Below are 15,482 nucleotides of genomic sequence, written 5' to 3'. Positions count from 1 at the left end.
AGCCACTGTGGAAAGCAGCATGGAGATATCTCAAAAAATTAAAAATGGATCTGCTTTTTGAGCCAGTGATCCCACTTCTGGGAGTATATGCAAAAGAACCGAAAACAGTAATTCAAAAGAACATAAACACTGCTATGTTCATTGCAGCATTATTTACAACTACCAAGATGGGAAAGCAGCCCAGGCTGGTGTAGTTCAGTGGATTGAGCGCAGGCCTATGAACCAAAGGATAGAGGTTCCATTCCCAGTCAGGGCACATGCCTGGATTTCAGGCCAGTTCCCAGCAGGGGACGCACAAGAGGCAACCATACATTGATATTTCTCTCCCTCTTTCCTTCCTTTCCCCTCTAAAAGATAAATAAAAATCTTTTTTAAAAACTTAGAAAAAAAGATGGGGAAGCAGCCCCAGTGTCCCTCAGTAGATGAGTGGACCAAACAACTATGGGACATTTATACACTGGAATACTACTCCATCGTAAAAAGAAGAAAATTTTACCCTTTGCAACAGTCTGGATGGACCTGGAGACCATTATGCTAAGTGAAAGAAGCCAGTCAGAGAAATACAAATACCATATTATTTCATTCATATGGAATCTATGAACAAACTACACTAGCAAGGAAAATAGAGACAGAGTCATAGATGTAGAGCAGGATGACAGCTAATGGGAGGGGAGGGGAGGTGGTGGAGGGATTGGGCAAAAAAGGAAAAGGATTCATGGACATGGACAACGATGAGGTGATTCCTGAGAAGGGGATACAAGGGGACTAAATGGTAATGGAAAAAATACAATAGAGATTAAATTTTCTAAAAAAAGAAGTCTTGGCTCTACCTACATGACAGCAATACAACATTATAATAAACAGTACCAGTATGAAATATCTTAGTAATAATAACTAATATGTAAATAGCAATGTCATTGAATAACAATACTCAACACAGTATTATTTCTCAATGATTTTAAGAATTACTACATTTACTATCACAACAAACTAGAGAGGTATGGGATTTTTATTTGTCCAATTCTTCATAAAGAAATCTGAGAAAAAGATGATGAAAGAATTTTAGGTAGTTTCATTTAGGTTTTTTTGAGGGAAAAAAACCTCATCTTCCTAATGCTAACCAGCTGTTTATCAGAATTTCTGGCCTTACTGGTGTGTGAAAATTTATTTTTTTTTCAATAGCATGTACCTCATTCAAGAATGAGCCCTTGGAAACTTGCTCATTGGTTTTTAACAGTTTAATACCAAATTTACCCTTAGAAGTATTTATAGTTTTTCTACTGTGAAGGCGAGGCAAGACAGGTAACTTCATGTTACAGCTCGGCCATATTGTTGGATAGGAAGGGTGGTTAGCTTCCTAAATTCATTTACAACCAAGGCAGCTTAACACCCTGATGTCTAATCTCCACCAGCTACCTGTGTGTCAATAGGCTAGTCTAAGCGGGGAATTCAATTTTAACTTACCAAAATGAATCCTCTTTGGAGATGTTCTTTTCGTACACTTTCTATTTAACGTTCAAGGTTTTATCCTCACTTCTCTTTTTCCCTCCTACACTCCCTCCTTGGTGAATCAGCATCTCCCAAAGTACCAGTGATTTCCTGGTGTAGGTGAGTCAAAAATGTATAATTTTAGCTCAGCTCTCTCTAGAGCACAGAACTTGCTCCTGGCATTTCAAACTCAAAATACAATATTCCCCCAATTGCATTTTCTTCCTTAAATTTGCTTCTTCTGGCTTCTTCATTTCTGTCAAGGTACTGCCACTTGCCCAGTTGCCCCATCTTGAAAGAGGTCCTGAAACCTTTGACTCTTACCTCACTTTTGTACCCTACATCCTGCCCATTCTGCTTCACAACCTCTCCCATGGCCGTCTCTTCTTTCCCTCAGCCCCAGTCCCAGTTCAGCTGCACCAGGGGTTCTCAGCAGTGGCTATACATTAGATCACATGGTTAGCTTAAACAACAACAAAACCATACAGGTTTCCCAGCCCAGACCAACTGAATCAGTAACTCTGAGGGAGGAATTTAGATTTCAGTATACATTTTTAAACCTCCTCAGGGGAATATAATGTGAAGACATTCTTAATAACTCCTGAGTTAGATTCTTTGCAAAAGAACCCCGATGCATTTTCCCCACCTCTGTCTCTCTCTCTTGTTCAAGCGTCCCTCTACATTCCTGCCTGAGTATTAACTTCCCTATTGCCCTGCTCTGTAAAGGCAGTAACGTGCTTAAATGCCTCCCATAACTCCCCAACACTGCCTTCAGAATAAAATCATATTCCTTTCCCTAGTCACAGAATTCTTCCGAACTTTGGACCCTATTTTCTAGTCTTACTTCACGTTAATTCTCTCCACATTCTATAAGCACCTGCCAAAATAGATGCTGTACTTGATCCACCTCCTTTCTTTGCTCATAAAGTTGACCCTGCCTGCACAGATTTTCCTAATTTTCATGAATCACTTCAGATGCTTTCAGTGGCAGGCTACATAATATCCAACTAAAGGCGGCTTATAAATGAAAATTCTTATTGCATGTATAAATAAATTTGCAAGTAGAGATTTCTGGGATTGGTTATTATTTCTGGGATAAAAATGGACTTTTCTGTGTTCTCTTGCTTTCTCTCCAGATACCAAGATGGTAGCCCCAACTCCAAGCATTACATCCTTAGTGACGATGCTCAAGTCAGGAAGGAAGGCAGTTGTTGTTTTCTTTTCCTTCTTTCTTTTTTTAAGTAAGAAATAAAATTTTCCCCAAAGGCCCCCCAGCCAACTTCTCTTCAGTACCACTTGCTAACACTGAGTCAAAAGACCATATTATTTTCTTTAGGAAGACTCAAAAAGTATCTGGCATTGTCAATTTCTAAACTGGGAAGCCGGCTCTTCTAGGAGAGAAGTGAGTTGGGAAGGCAAACACCATAAGGAGGCAAACACCAGGGTCTCCCATATTTTACCTTTTGAAATACATACTAGATTTTAATTGCCTCCTCTCTGAAGCCTTTTGCAATCCCTGACAAGGCAGAAGTCTTTTCTTCTCTGAATGCCCATAAAATTTTTGTTTAAATCTCTCTTCTTCATCCTGTGCACTTCTGGTTTGGGGATGTTGTTTGTGTAGGTATCTTATTTCCCTATAATGAATTACAAGCTCCTTGAGGGCAGGGGCCATTTTTCGGTCACCTTTGTATATCCTATATCAAGTCAAGTGAAAACCATATTGCAAGAATGATATTCTGGCATTTATTTACCTTCACATTATTGGTTCCGCTGATGCTCTTTTCAAATCTTTTCCCCAGTACTTGTTTTAGTAGGTAGTCAGCCAATGGAGGCTGAGTCATGGTGACACCAAGGATTTAATTATTGTCTTCTCCCTGGCTGTTTCCTCCTAGTCAGTCATCTGAGTGGAGCAGCCTCCTCTTTCTCATTTCTGCCAGTGTCAGACAGAACACATTTGGTGTTAATAAACTAGTTGTCACACTCCGGGCACTTCTAGCTAATTTCTAGTAAAATATTCAAAGTTCTCTGCTTAAAGCCTGAGGCTGCAGGAATACATGCTGCCTGAAGGGCTAATGAGAAAAGTCCCACCAGGTGGTACCTCACCCCAGCAGGCCTCTCCAGGGAGGGTCAGCCCAGTGGAGAAGGGTGCTGCATCTTTTCCTGCTCCAGGAGATGTCAGCTTCAGAGACCTGGCTCCGGCAGGAAAACAAATGGAAACTTGTAAGAGGGGGAACACTGAGGCAATGCGAGCTTATGAAAGGAACAGTAATAATAATAATAAGAAGAAGAATAATAAGAATAATTTTCAGAGCTTTATTTATTTGAGAGTGAAAGGACAGGGATTTCATTGGCCTGAAATGCCAGAAGCTTGGTTGCTTTCAGCCACCCCTGTGGTGCTTCAGGAGAACCCACGTGGAGTGTTGTGTGGTGGCAGCTTCTGGGAAAGAAGGAGCTGCTCTAGATCCCAGTCGTGTTTCCTCCCCATGCATGATCTAGGGAGTAGACATGGCCTTGAAAAGTGTATTTCTGCCCTCCCCATTGCTTATAATCAAAGAAGGAAACATGCCCTAGTTTGCTGAGTGTGTGTATATTTGCGTTTGTGTGCATGCACTTTGGGGAACAGTCTATCTGGGGGCACCACTTCCAAGGGGGTTCACAGGCATTTCTTCTGTCTTGAGGGAGGGGCTCATCTGGTGCAGCAAATGCAGAGTTAAATTGGATTTTTGTGGAGTGGGGTGGGGGCGATGCTAGAAGCCTGGTAGAATTAAGTAAAGCAGTGGGGGGCTGCCTGTTTCCCTTAAGGAGGGATGTGGCTTGTGGACTAATTTTAAACTATTGTGACTCAGTTAGAGGCAATCAATTGGAAAACTTTAAACGTCTTAATTGGCCATTTGAACACTGGGGCTCGGGACTATTTGATCTCCTTCACGTCCCGTCAGAGGATGCTGAGGGACCGCCTCCACTTGGGCTTTCTTCTCCAGCAGCAGTTCTTTGCAGCCTTTTCCTTTCCCAGTCGGGCTCCCTACAGACCCAGATTGCTCCCTGCACAGCGCAGTCACTGCTGCCTGAAATCCATCTCCCCTGGTACCCGAGGGAAAGGGACATGGCCTAAGAGGGTAAACGAGATTCACGCTTGGCTCTAGCCAAGTTACAAGGACTTTGAGAAAATAGGGTTTTAGCAGGTGAACTTGGAAATTTAGATGAACCAAAGGCAACTCTTGGGTGAGTAACCCCAAAGCTCCCTGGGATGATGCTAATACTGGGGACTCTTTCCAAAAGTCACTAATGCAGCAAAATGAAGCAAACCAAAATATAATTTTACTGAGTGATGAATATGTAGAGGCTCTGTACCAAGCAGTATACAGATATTTCATTTCATACTTGGAACAGCCCTTTGAGGTTTCCACTATTAGCTTTATTTTACAGATAAGGACACATAGTGGAAAGTTGAAGTCAGTGATTCTTCAACTTAAGGGTGCATCAGAATCACCTGGAAGACTGGTTAAAGCACCAGTCACCAAAATTTCTTCCTGCCTGGCTGCTGTGGCACCAGCTTTTTCCCTGCCTGCCTTCTGGCTTGAACCAACACATTGGTGCCTCCTGGGTCTCCAGCCTGTTGGCCTTCAGGGAGGAACTAGAGAATCGGCTCTCCTGGGTCCCTAGTCTGCTGACTCACCCTGCAGGTGTTGGGACGTGTTGAACTCCATGATTGTGTGAGCCAATGCCTAGTAACAACTCAAATGTGTATATACATATATACATATATATATGAGTATACACACACACACACACACACACACACGCTATTGATTCTGTTTCTCTGGAGAACCCTGGCTAACACAGACATTCAGATTCATTCCCTCTTAGGCCAGGCCCAAGAGTGTGCATTTCTAAAGAGTTTCCAAGTGATGCTGATGCTGCCAGTTCAGAGACCACACTTTGAGAACCATTGCCTAAGGCTGAGAAAACTCAAACAACCTTCCTCAGTGATTCCTCAATCCCTATCCTATTGCTCAAATTCTCCCAAAAGCCTCAACTTTAAACACACATTTAATTTGCTGTGTACACGAGATGAATAAGATACAGTTCTTTCTTTCAAGGTGTTCAAAGTCTGAAGCTGGGAATAGAGGAGAGAATACACTGTGTAAACAAATCATTTCGCTAGAGTGTGATATGTGTCTGTACGGAGTTCAGTGGTGGCAAAAAAAAAAGAGTAAGTGAGGTTTACCTAGGGGGAAAGGATGTCTGAAATCTTTACAGCAGAAGGAAGACTGGGGCAGGAAATGAGAGACGCAAGGAATCAAAGCTCAGAAAACGCTGCCAGTGCCTCCTTACATCTCGTTCTTTTTGATCTGGCCTTGGCTCTTCTGTGGCCTTATCGCTCCGTTTGTCGCTCTCTGCATCTACCCTGAAGTGCATTGGTACCCCCTGCCAACTCTGTCCCCTGCACCTGGTCTGTTTAGGCCCAAGGAGACACTCATGAGGAATGTGTGCTAAACCCCTTCCTTGTCAATTGTTCTGGGGATTGAAAGAGGTTCCGTGAGCTTTACAACCAGCGAAAATTGTCGCCAGCTTCACAATTCTGGCCAACATGTCTACACTTTGAAGTCTGGTTGCTGCCTTTTACAATTCTATTTTTAAAATGTATTAAAGATGTTTAAATGTGGCAGAGACTTCCAATAAAAGCCCGGCTGCTTGAGAATCAGGATGCTGGTCTCAATTTAAAGTGCCTGTTAAATAATAGGATACCCATGTAAAAGGGGCTCCAAAAGATTGACCAAATAGCTCTCACGGAAATCAAACCCACTCACCAACACCTCTGAGAGGGTTCCAGGGATTATCAGGCCCTGTATCTATCCCATTTATGCCATTAAAGTGCCTTCTAATATGAAGTGATTGAATTTTTGTTTGAATCAGTCATTAACAACTGGATACAAAACTAAAACAGGAAAAAGTCTCTAATAAAATATCTTGGCATAAACTTTAGCCAAAAATCAAGCAAGGGCTAACAGGTAGTTCTCAGTATGCTGTAAGGCCTGGCTCCTGGAAGAAGAATCTTAGCTCATACTGTGTGTCCACAGAATCGTAATACTGAACATCATTTGAGGACCAATGTGCTTCCTTGACAGCACATTTTGTCTGGAGAACTTTATTACACCCTTCGGGAGCCCACTCAAAAAAATAAGATGTGGTCCCTGACCGATGCCCTCCCCATCACTGCCCACCCTCAGTTAAGCAAAGAACATGGTTGATTGCAGCTTCCTTCCGTCTTGTGCGCTTACTCCATCCTTGCAGCTACTACCTTCGTTCTGGTCTTGTGTGCCAAATACTGTAGGTTGATTTATCCACACTCATTTCTACACCCTTTTTAAGTGTCTTCTTGTACTTTAGAATGTAGAAACCTGAAATTCCCATTCACAGGCCCTTTAAGTCAGGAGAGGCCATGTGGCACAAGTCTGGCCCATGAAATGGACACTTGAGATGACTGGGGATTTTTGGAATGCTCTTGCTTTCCTGAAACAAGGGCCAACACTTCCTTCTCCCCATTCTTTACTACTTCTACTGCCTGAAATGTGATATGTCCGCTAGATCTGCAACTGCCATCTCCTGAGTAGGACAGAAATACCGAGAGAATTGCAGAGTCCATGGCTCTGCTATCTTGAGCTATGGAACCACTATCTGCAATTGCTGACTTTTGGACTTCTCCTTATGAAGAAGAAATGAAACCTCTAATTTGTTAAAGCTGTTATTTTTCAATTCTTTTATTCTTAAAGCCACAGTACTTCTTAACTGAACTATTCAATGGGCTCAGAGTAATAAAGTTACTTGCTTGAGCACACACAGCTGGTAATTGGCAGAACCACGATTAAATCAGACAGATATCAGGCTAACTTGAAAGCTTGTCTCCACTGCATTTTCTCCTGTGAATCCCTTGTAGTGTGATGTCTAGCTGGAACACTAATGTTTTCTCTTTCTTTTGGAAGAAGACACCTTATGAAATCTGCTACAGTATGTCTCTCTAGGTGGATACGGCAAGTTGCTTTGCAACAGAACTTGTTCTGGGAGATACACTGGAAATATTCCTCCCAATTATGTAACTGTCAGGAAATTGGGCCTTAGCTGCCCTGAGGGGAGAGTAATAGGCCCTTTTTGTGAGTTGACAGAGGCAGCCCCTTCAAATAACAACTTGGTGTTCTGATCACTGTGGGGAAAATGAGAAAAGTTTCCTAGACATCAAGACCCCTTGTATGAGGAAACAATGATACTGCCAAACCCCTTTCTCTTTGAGATTCAACAAATTTAGATGCCTCTGCTGGATTCAGATAGAGGTATCTATCTGCATAGATGCCCATCTATCTGAGTAGACCTCAACTGAGGTCTACTGGTAGTAGAAGAAAATAAAGACCACTCAAGAGGGAAGTCTCCACAAGAGAAAGCAGTCTAGAGTGGGCCTCAGGGCTCAACAGCAACACCTAGACTAATTTAGAGAAGGATGGGTTCTGACACCACGTGTTCCTGCTTTGAAAGTCAGAGCACACATGTCAGTGTGACCCGAGCACTGACACAGTCTGTGCCCAAATCTGAACCAGCAAGAGCACCACTGCACCATCGAGAATGCATCCCAGTGTGGGACTGACAACAGTAGTAAGTCACTTTTAAACCTTGGTATCTGTCAGCCTGGTCTCATTCTCCAGTTCTCTCCCTGAGAGGCGTCTGGAAGGAGGACTGGACCAGATGATAGAATACCCCAGGTTCCTAGATAATGTACAAGGATGCCCTTAGAAATCCTAGATTCTTGTTATTCTGATGAATGAGGAATCAAGCTAGTCTAATTTGAAGAATACAAGATGTAACCAAATTTGTCTCTTAAGCTGGTGAAATGGGTTGTAATAGCGACACGAGTAATAAGGTTAACACACAAAAATCAAGGGAAACTATCATAACTGAAATGACCAAAATGGTAACTAAATGACTGGGCATTGTTAGTTAAATATTGAAGTATATTTGGATTCAGAGCATACTAAGTCAACCAACTCTTATTTTAAAACTTCTTTTATGTTGAATCCCTGCCCCCAGGGGTAGAGAGTCTCTGGAATTGAGAATTATACTGAAGAGGGGGCGGGTCACTGGGAAAGCCTGTATTATCTTTCAGTTTCATGTTTCTCAATATGACTTCATGAGCCAATAAATGCTCATATTGTCTAGAATCTAAACTAGCATTAACCTTTCGGCTTTGGTGCTAATGCGAATGACTTTTGCATTACTTTATCAAGATCTGGAAACATCATACCATTCTGTAACAGTACTGGAGAGTCAACATCATCATATTAAAATATAAGTTGCATATGCATGATAGTGCCCAGCAATGATAGATTGCTGGGCTTACTTAGTATTTGGCTTATTGGTAATGTTAAGTGGTTAGAATTCTACTACGTGTACAATCTAGAGTTCCTGAACAGTGATTATTTTCAAATTCACTAAAAGGCCTTAAGTTTTTAACTGCAAGTAGGGGTCATGAAAGATACATCATATAAGCTTTAGTTGATCAGAACACCTCCAGAACTAATTGGGAAAGGAAGGATCTAATGAGTTTTCAACAGTTGTGGAGTTGTGCTAGGCACTGTGATAAGCTGTGTATTCCTTTATTTAATCCCCACAATAATCACATGAAATAGAGACTATTATCCTCATTCTATATGAGGAAACTGAGGGTTGGAAGAATTTCATGGTTTGGTCCAAATTACACAGCCTATAGGAATCAAAGTCAAGGTTATTCTCATTATCCCTATAATATCAGCATACTATTTTCAAAGTTCATCCATATTGTAGCATGTATTAATAGTTTATTCTTTTTATGGATGAAAAACATTTCATTGTAGGAATAGATTACTTTTGTTTATCAATTCATTAGTTGATGGCCATTTTTTCCATTTCCATGTTTTGACTGTGAACATGTTTGACTATGAATACATTTTTTAAAATCCTCCTCTGAGGACATTGTTTTCATTGCTCTTAAAGAGAGTGGAAGGAAGAGAAAGAAACATTGATGTGTGAAAGAGAAACATCAGTTGGCTGCCTCATATACATGCCCTGGCAGGGGATCAAACCCACAACCTAGGCTTGTGCCCTGACCAGGGACTGAACCCACAGCCTTTTGGTGCATGGGACAATGCTCCAACCAACTGAGCCACACCAGCCAGGGCTGTATGTACATTTTTAAGTAAATATATGTTGTAATTATCTTGGATCTTCACCTAGGAGTAGAATTGATAGGTCATATGGTAAATTTTACGTTGAACTTTTTGAGGGATTGTCAACTATTTTCCCCAGTGGCCACACATTTCATCCCCATTGACAATGCATAACAATTCCAATTTCTCCACATCCTTGCCAATACTTGTTATTGTCAGATTTTTTTAAAAAAAGATTTATTTAATTTTTAGACAGGGAAAAAGAAAGAGAGAAGTATCAATGTATGGTTGCCTCTCACATACCCTCTACTGGGACCTAGCCTGCAACCAAGATAACGTGACCTTATATATTATAACGTCATAATATAACATAACACGAGACAGCTGTCCTGACTGGGAATCAAACAAGCGACCCTTTGGTTTGCAGGCCAGAGGTCAATCCACTGAGCCACACCAGCCAGGGCTACTGTAAGACTTTTTAACTATCGTCATTCTAGTAGTGGTGAAATGCTATCTCACTGTGGTTTTGCATTTCCCTAATGTCTAATGATGTTGAGCATCTTTTCATGTGCTTACTGCATTTCCTTAATGACTAATGATATTGAACATTGGTTTTTGTGCTCATTGGCTTTGAGGCACAAAAGTTTTAAATTCTGACAAATTCAAATTTGTTTTTCTTTTGTTGCTTTTGTTTGAAGTGTCCTATCCATGAAGATGTTGTCTAATCCAAGGTCATGCAGAGTTGCTTCTGTTTATTTATGTCAAAGGGGTTTATAGTTTTCACTCTTCCATTTAGGTCTTTGGTCCATTTGAGTTAATTTTTGCATGTGATGTAAGATACAAATCTTACATCACATGCAAATCTTTTGTATCCAGATATCCAATTGTCCTTGCACGATTTGTTGGAAAGACTTCTTTCCCCCATTGAATGGTCCTGGCTCCGCTGTCAAAAATCAATGAACCATAAATGTATGGGCTTATTTCTGAACTCCTAATTCTAGGCCGTTGATCTATATGTCTATCTTTATACCAGCATCACACAGTCCTTATCACTGTAACTTTGAAGTACTTTTCAAAATTGAGAATTGTGATGGCTCGGTTTTGTTCTTTTTCAAAAATTGTATTGACTATTCTGAGTCTCGTGCATTTCCTATATTTTAGAATCAGTTGTAAATTTCTGCAAAAAGGCAGCCTAAATTTTGTTAGGGTTGCATTAAGTTGGGGAGTATTTTTTTCTTAACATTAATAAGTCTTCTAATTCATTAGTATAGAATGTCCTTCCATTTATTTAGATCTTCTTTAGTTGTTTTCCAATATTGTTTTACTTTTATATATGTCTCAACTGCTTTTAATTAAGTTCATTCCTAAGTATCTTATTTTTTTGGTGGTATTGTTAAAGTTTTCTTCATTTAATTTTTGGTTGTTAACTGTTAGTAAATGGAAATACAACTGATTTTTGTATAGTGATCTTGTATTCTGCAATCTTGATGAACTTGTTTATTAGCTATAATAGTTTTTTGTTATTGTTGATTCCATAGAATTTTCAATATATAAGGTCATGTTATCTGGAAAATAGAGGTAGTTTTACTTCTTTTGCTCCAATCTGGATGCATTTTAACTTTTTTTTCTTGCCCAGTTGCTCTAGCTAAAATGCCTTGTGCAATGTTGAATAGAAGGAGCAACCACAACAGCAGGCATTTCGTCTGGATGCTGATATTCAGTCTTGCCACCTTAAGTGTGATGACAGCTGTGAGTTTTTTGCAGATGTCTTTAATCAGGCTGAAGAATTTTCCTCCTATTTGTAGTTTGAGTGTTTTTATCATGAAAAGGTGCTAGAATTGCTCCAATGCTTTTCTGTGTCTATTGCAACAATCATGTAGTTGTGCCTTGTCCAATTAATAGGGCATATTACGTGATTGATATTTTCATGCTGAACCAACCTTGCATTCTTGGAATAAACCACACTTGGTCAAAATACATAATCCTCTTTATATGTTACTGAGTCAATTTGCTACTATTTGCTTAACAGTTTCCTAAAGGATGTTGACCTTTAGTTTCTATTTCTTGTGATGTGCTTGACTGAGCTGATAAATGTTTCTCTCTCTTTTGTTTTTTGGAAGGGTTTGTGAAGAATTGGTGTTAACCATTTAACAGAATTCATCAGTGATGGCATCTCATTCCGGGCTTTTCTTTGTGGAAGCTGTTGGATTACTAACTTAATTTTCTGACTTGTTATTAGCATGTTCAGATTTTCTAATCCTTCTTGAATCGATTTTGTTCATTTTTTTCTATTTTAGTTTTTGTTATTTTTCTAAGATTTTTGTTCATATCTAGATTATCCAATTTGTTGACACTCAATTGTTCATAGCATTCCCTTGGAACCTTTTCATTTCTGTAGGGTCCAGCAATGTTTCTTCTTTTAGTCATTTGAATCCTGCCCCTTTTTTTCTTGGTCAGTCTCACTAACAGTCAGTCTCACTAATGGTCAGTCTCACTTGGTCAGTCTCATCAGTTTCGTTGATCTTTCAAAGAACCAACTTTGGTTTCACTAATTTTATTGTTTTCCATTCTTAATTCATTTATTTCTGATTTTATTACTCCTGTTACTTTGGTTTCTTTGGGTTTTCATTTGCTCTTCTTACTTAGTTTCTTAAAGTAGAAGTTTAGGTTATTGATTTGTGACCCTTTTCTCTAATGTAGGTATTTATAGTTAGACAATTCTATCCAAACACTGCTTTCACTGCATGTTGTAAATTTTGGTATGTTCTGTTTTTATTTTCATTCATCTCAAAGTATTTACTAATTTTCCATATGATTTTTTTTCTTTGACCCATGGATTATTTAGAAATGTGTTTAACTTCCACATATTTGTAAACTACCCGAATTTCCTTCTGCTATGGATTCTAACTTCATTCCATTATAGTTTCAGAATGCACTTTGTATGATTTAAATTTTTTAAGCGCATTGAGACTTGTTTTATGATCTAATTCATAATCTATGCTGGAGAATGTTTTATGTGCAACTGAGAAGAAGTGCATGTGTAACAGTCCCTGCAATTGGTTCAGGACCCCCTTGGATGCCACAATAATGAATGTTGAAGCCCCTTATATACAATCATGCAGTATTTGCATATAACTTGCGCATATCCTCCTATATACTTTAATTATCTCGAGATTATTTATAATACCTCATACAATGTAAATACTACATAAATGTTATACTTTATTGTTTGGGGAATAATGACACAATAATGTCTGTTCAGTACAAATGCAAGCATCATAGGCCTACCTAAATAGTACATGTCAGCAACAATATAATTTTTTTTCTAAATATCATCCATCCGTGACTGGTATTAAACAATAAGGTCATTAAAATGGTACAGTAGAAAATACCAATTTCATACAAAATAAGGCAAAAACAAAGGGATAGAACAAGAGACATAAAGTATATATAAACATAAGAAAATGACAAACATAAATTCTATATTATCAAGTAATTATACTGAATATAAATGGATCAAATTCTAATAAAAAGGAAGATATTGGCAGGATGAATTAAAAACAGTATGATTCAACTACAAGCTGTCTAAAAAAGATCATTTTAGACTCAAAGACAAATAGGTTCAACGTGAAATGATGGGAAAAGATACATCATATAAACAATAACTAAAATAGAGCTGGATTTCATAATATCATACAAAACAGACTTTAAGACAAAAGTGGTTATTAGAGACAAAGAAGGACATTTTAAAGGTTTTATTTTTATTTATTTCTAGAGAGAAGGAAAGGGAGGGAGAAAAAGAGGGAGAGAAACATTGATGTGTGAGAGAAACATCAATAGACTGCCTCTCACATATCCCCAACTGGGTACCTGGCCTGTGAACCTAGGTATGTGCCCTGATTGGGAATCCAACCAGCAACCTTTCAGTTTGCAGGCTGGCACTCAACCTACTGAGTCACCCCAGCCAGGGCAGAAGGACATTTTATAATGTAAAAGTGTCAATCCATGTCCTGGTTGGTGTAGCTCAGTGGATTGAGTGTGGGCCCGCAAACCACAAGATCAAGGTTCGATTCCCAGTCAGGGCACATGCCTGGGTTGTGGGCCAGTTCCCAGCAGCGAACTCACGAGAGGCAACCATACATTGATATTTCTTTCCTTCTCTCTTTCCCTTCCTCTCTAAAGATAAATAAATAAAATCTTAAAAAAAAGTGTCAATCCACCAAAAAGATGTAATAATAATAAAGTATAAACAACACAGTATAAGTATTTACATAGCATTTACACTGTATTATGAATATAATGGAGTTTTGCACACCCTTGTTGATGTTTTATTCCCAGTTTTTTTTTCTTTTAAGATTTTTGTTAGTCTATTATTTGCACCACTGTAACCTACTTCCTTAGGCAGTTACAAAGTTCAAAAATTGCCTGTAATTATTTTCAACAGTCACCCACAGGGAACAGCTTTTTGCATGGAGAGAGCTCTAATTCAGGTCTAATAGAGACAACCTTTCAAATGTGGTCTTCCAGGGAATCACCAGAAAGGTCAGGAAACCGCTGTGCTCTGGGAACAAGGCTTTGAAGAAACCTTGTTCTGCCCACCCAAATGGCCTGTTTAGAGGCCAGCTGTTTAGAGCTAGTTTTCACTGTAATTTCACATTGTTGACTTTCAAGAGTGCCACAGAGTTGGAGAACAAAATAGAGGAGTAGGGCAAATTAAATCACCACAAAACTTACAGTTTTTCCTAACCTTCAGCTGTTTTTCTTGAATAAACAGTCCCAGGGTTGCTGCAAGCATTTCAGAATTCTGAAAAGAGTTGTCTGCTCATTTTTGCCAGTTTTTCTCTTCACTTTTATGGAGATTTTTCAGTGGTTCTTACTCCATTGTTTTCGCTGATATTACTGGTTTTTGTATGTTAATATCCATATTGTTATTAAACTGCTGAAATTTTCTTTTTTCTTTTTTTTTAAAGATTTTATTTATTTATCTTTAGAGGGGAAGGGAAAGAGAGAAGGAGAGAAATATCAATGTATGGTTGCCTCTCGTGGGTCCCCTGCTGGGAACTGGCCTGCAACCCAAGCATGTGCCCTGACTGGGAATCGAACCGCGATCGAGTGGTTCGCAGGCCCGTGCTCAATCCACTGAGCTACACAAGCCAGGTAAACTGCTAGAATTTTCTATTGGTTCACTTTCAAATCTACCTGTTCTTATTTCAATTTTGCTTGTGTTGCTTTATATTTACCTATCTTTTTTTTCTTTCAGTACATCATTATTTTTTAGTTTCCTTCAGGATCCTGAACACTGTTTTTAAAATTTATCTTCAGATTACTGTACATTTTATTTGGAATGAATTCCTCCTCTCATTGTTGATTTGATGTCCTCTTTCTTAGCTAACTTACTTTCGTGTGTTTTGTAATTGTGGCTGAGAGGCCCAAGTCGAGTTTGAGTCTCTTCCTCTTGTTCCCTTTTGCTTTTACCTCTCACCTCTGGTGCTTACTGATTTGTATCCCTCTCTGCCCCTCCAGCTGACCTTGAAGTCTATAACCAGGTCTTACCTTACAGGCTTAATTTAGGCTATAATGGATTCATCCACTGAGGAGGGTTGGCCCAGGTCCCACTTGCCTGTCTCTTTGCTCCTACCTCTCTCCTTCACTTTTCTGTTGCAGTGTGGCATCATCGCCTCAGCCTTCAACTTGTCACAGCAAGTCTGGCTCTGTTCTCTCCTAGGAGATGCAAACTCCTCGCTGTGTCTGACTTCTCGGCTTCATGCCCAGCAGACTGGTGCATTCAGGCCTGCTGACGGT

The sequence above is a fragment of the Sturnira hondurensis genome, unplaced genomic scaffold (assembly GCF_014824575.4).
Source record: "Sturnira hondurensis isolate 20B ecotype Veracruz unplaced genomic scaffold, ASM1482457v3 Scaffold0004136, whole genome shotgun sequence".
NCBI lineage: Eukaryota > Metazoa > Chordata > Mammalia > Chiroptera > Phyllostomidae > Sturnira > Sturnira hondurensis.
This window is presented reverse-complemented; position numbering follows the sequence as displayed.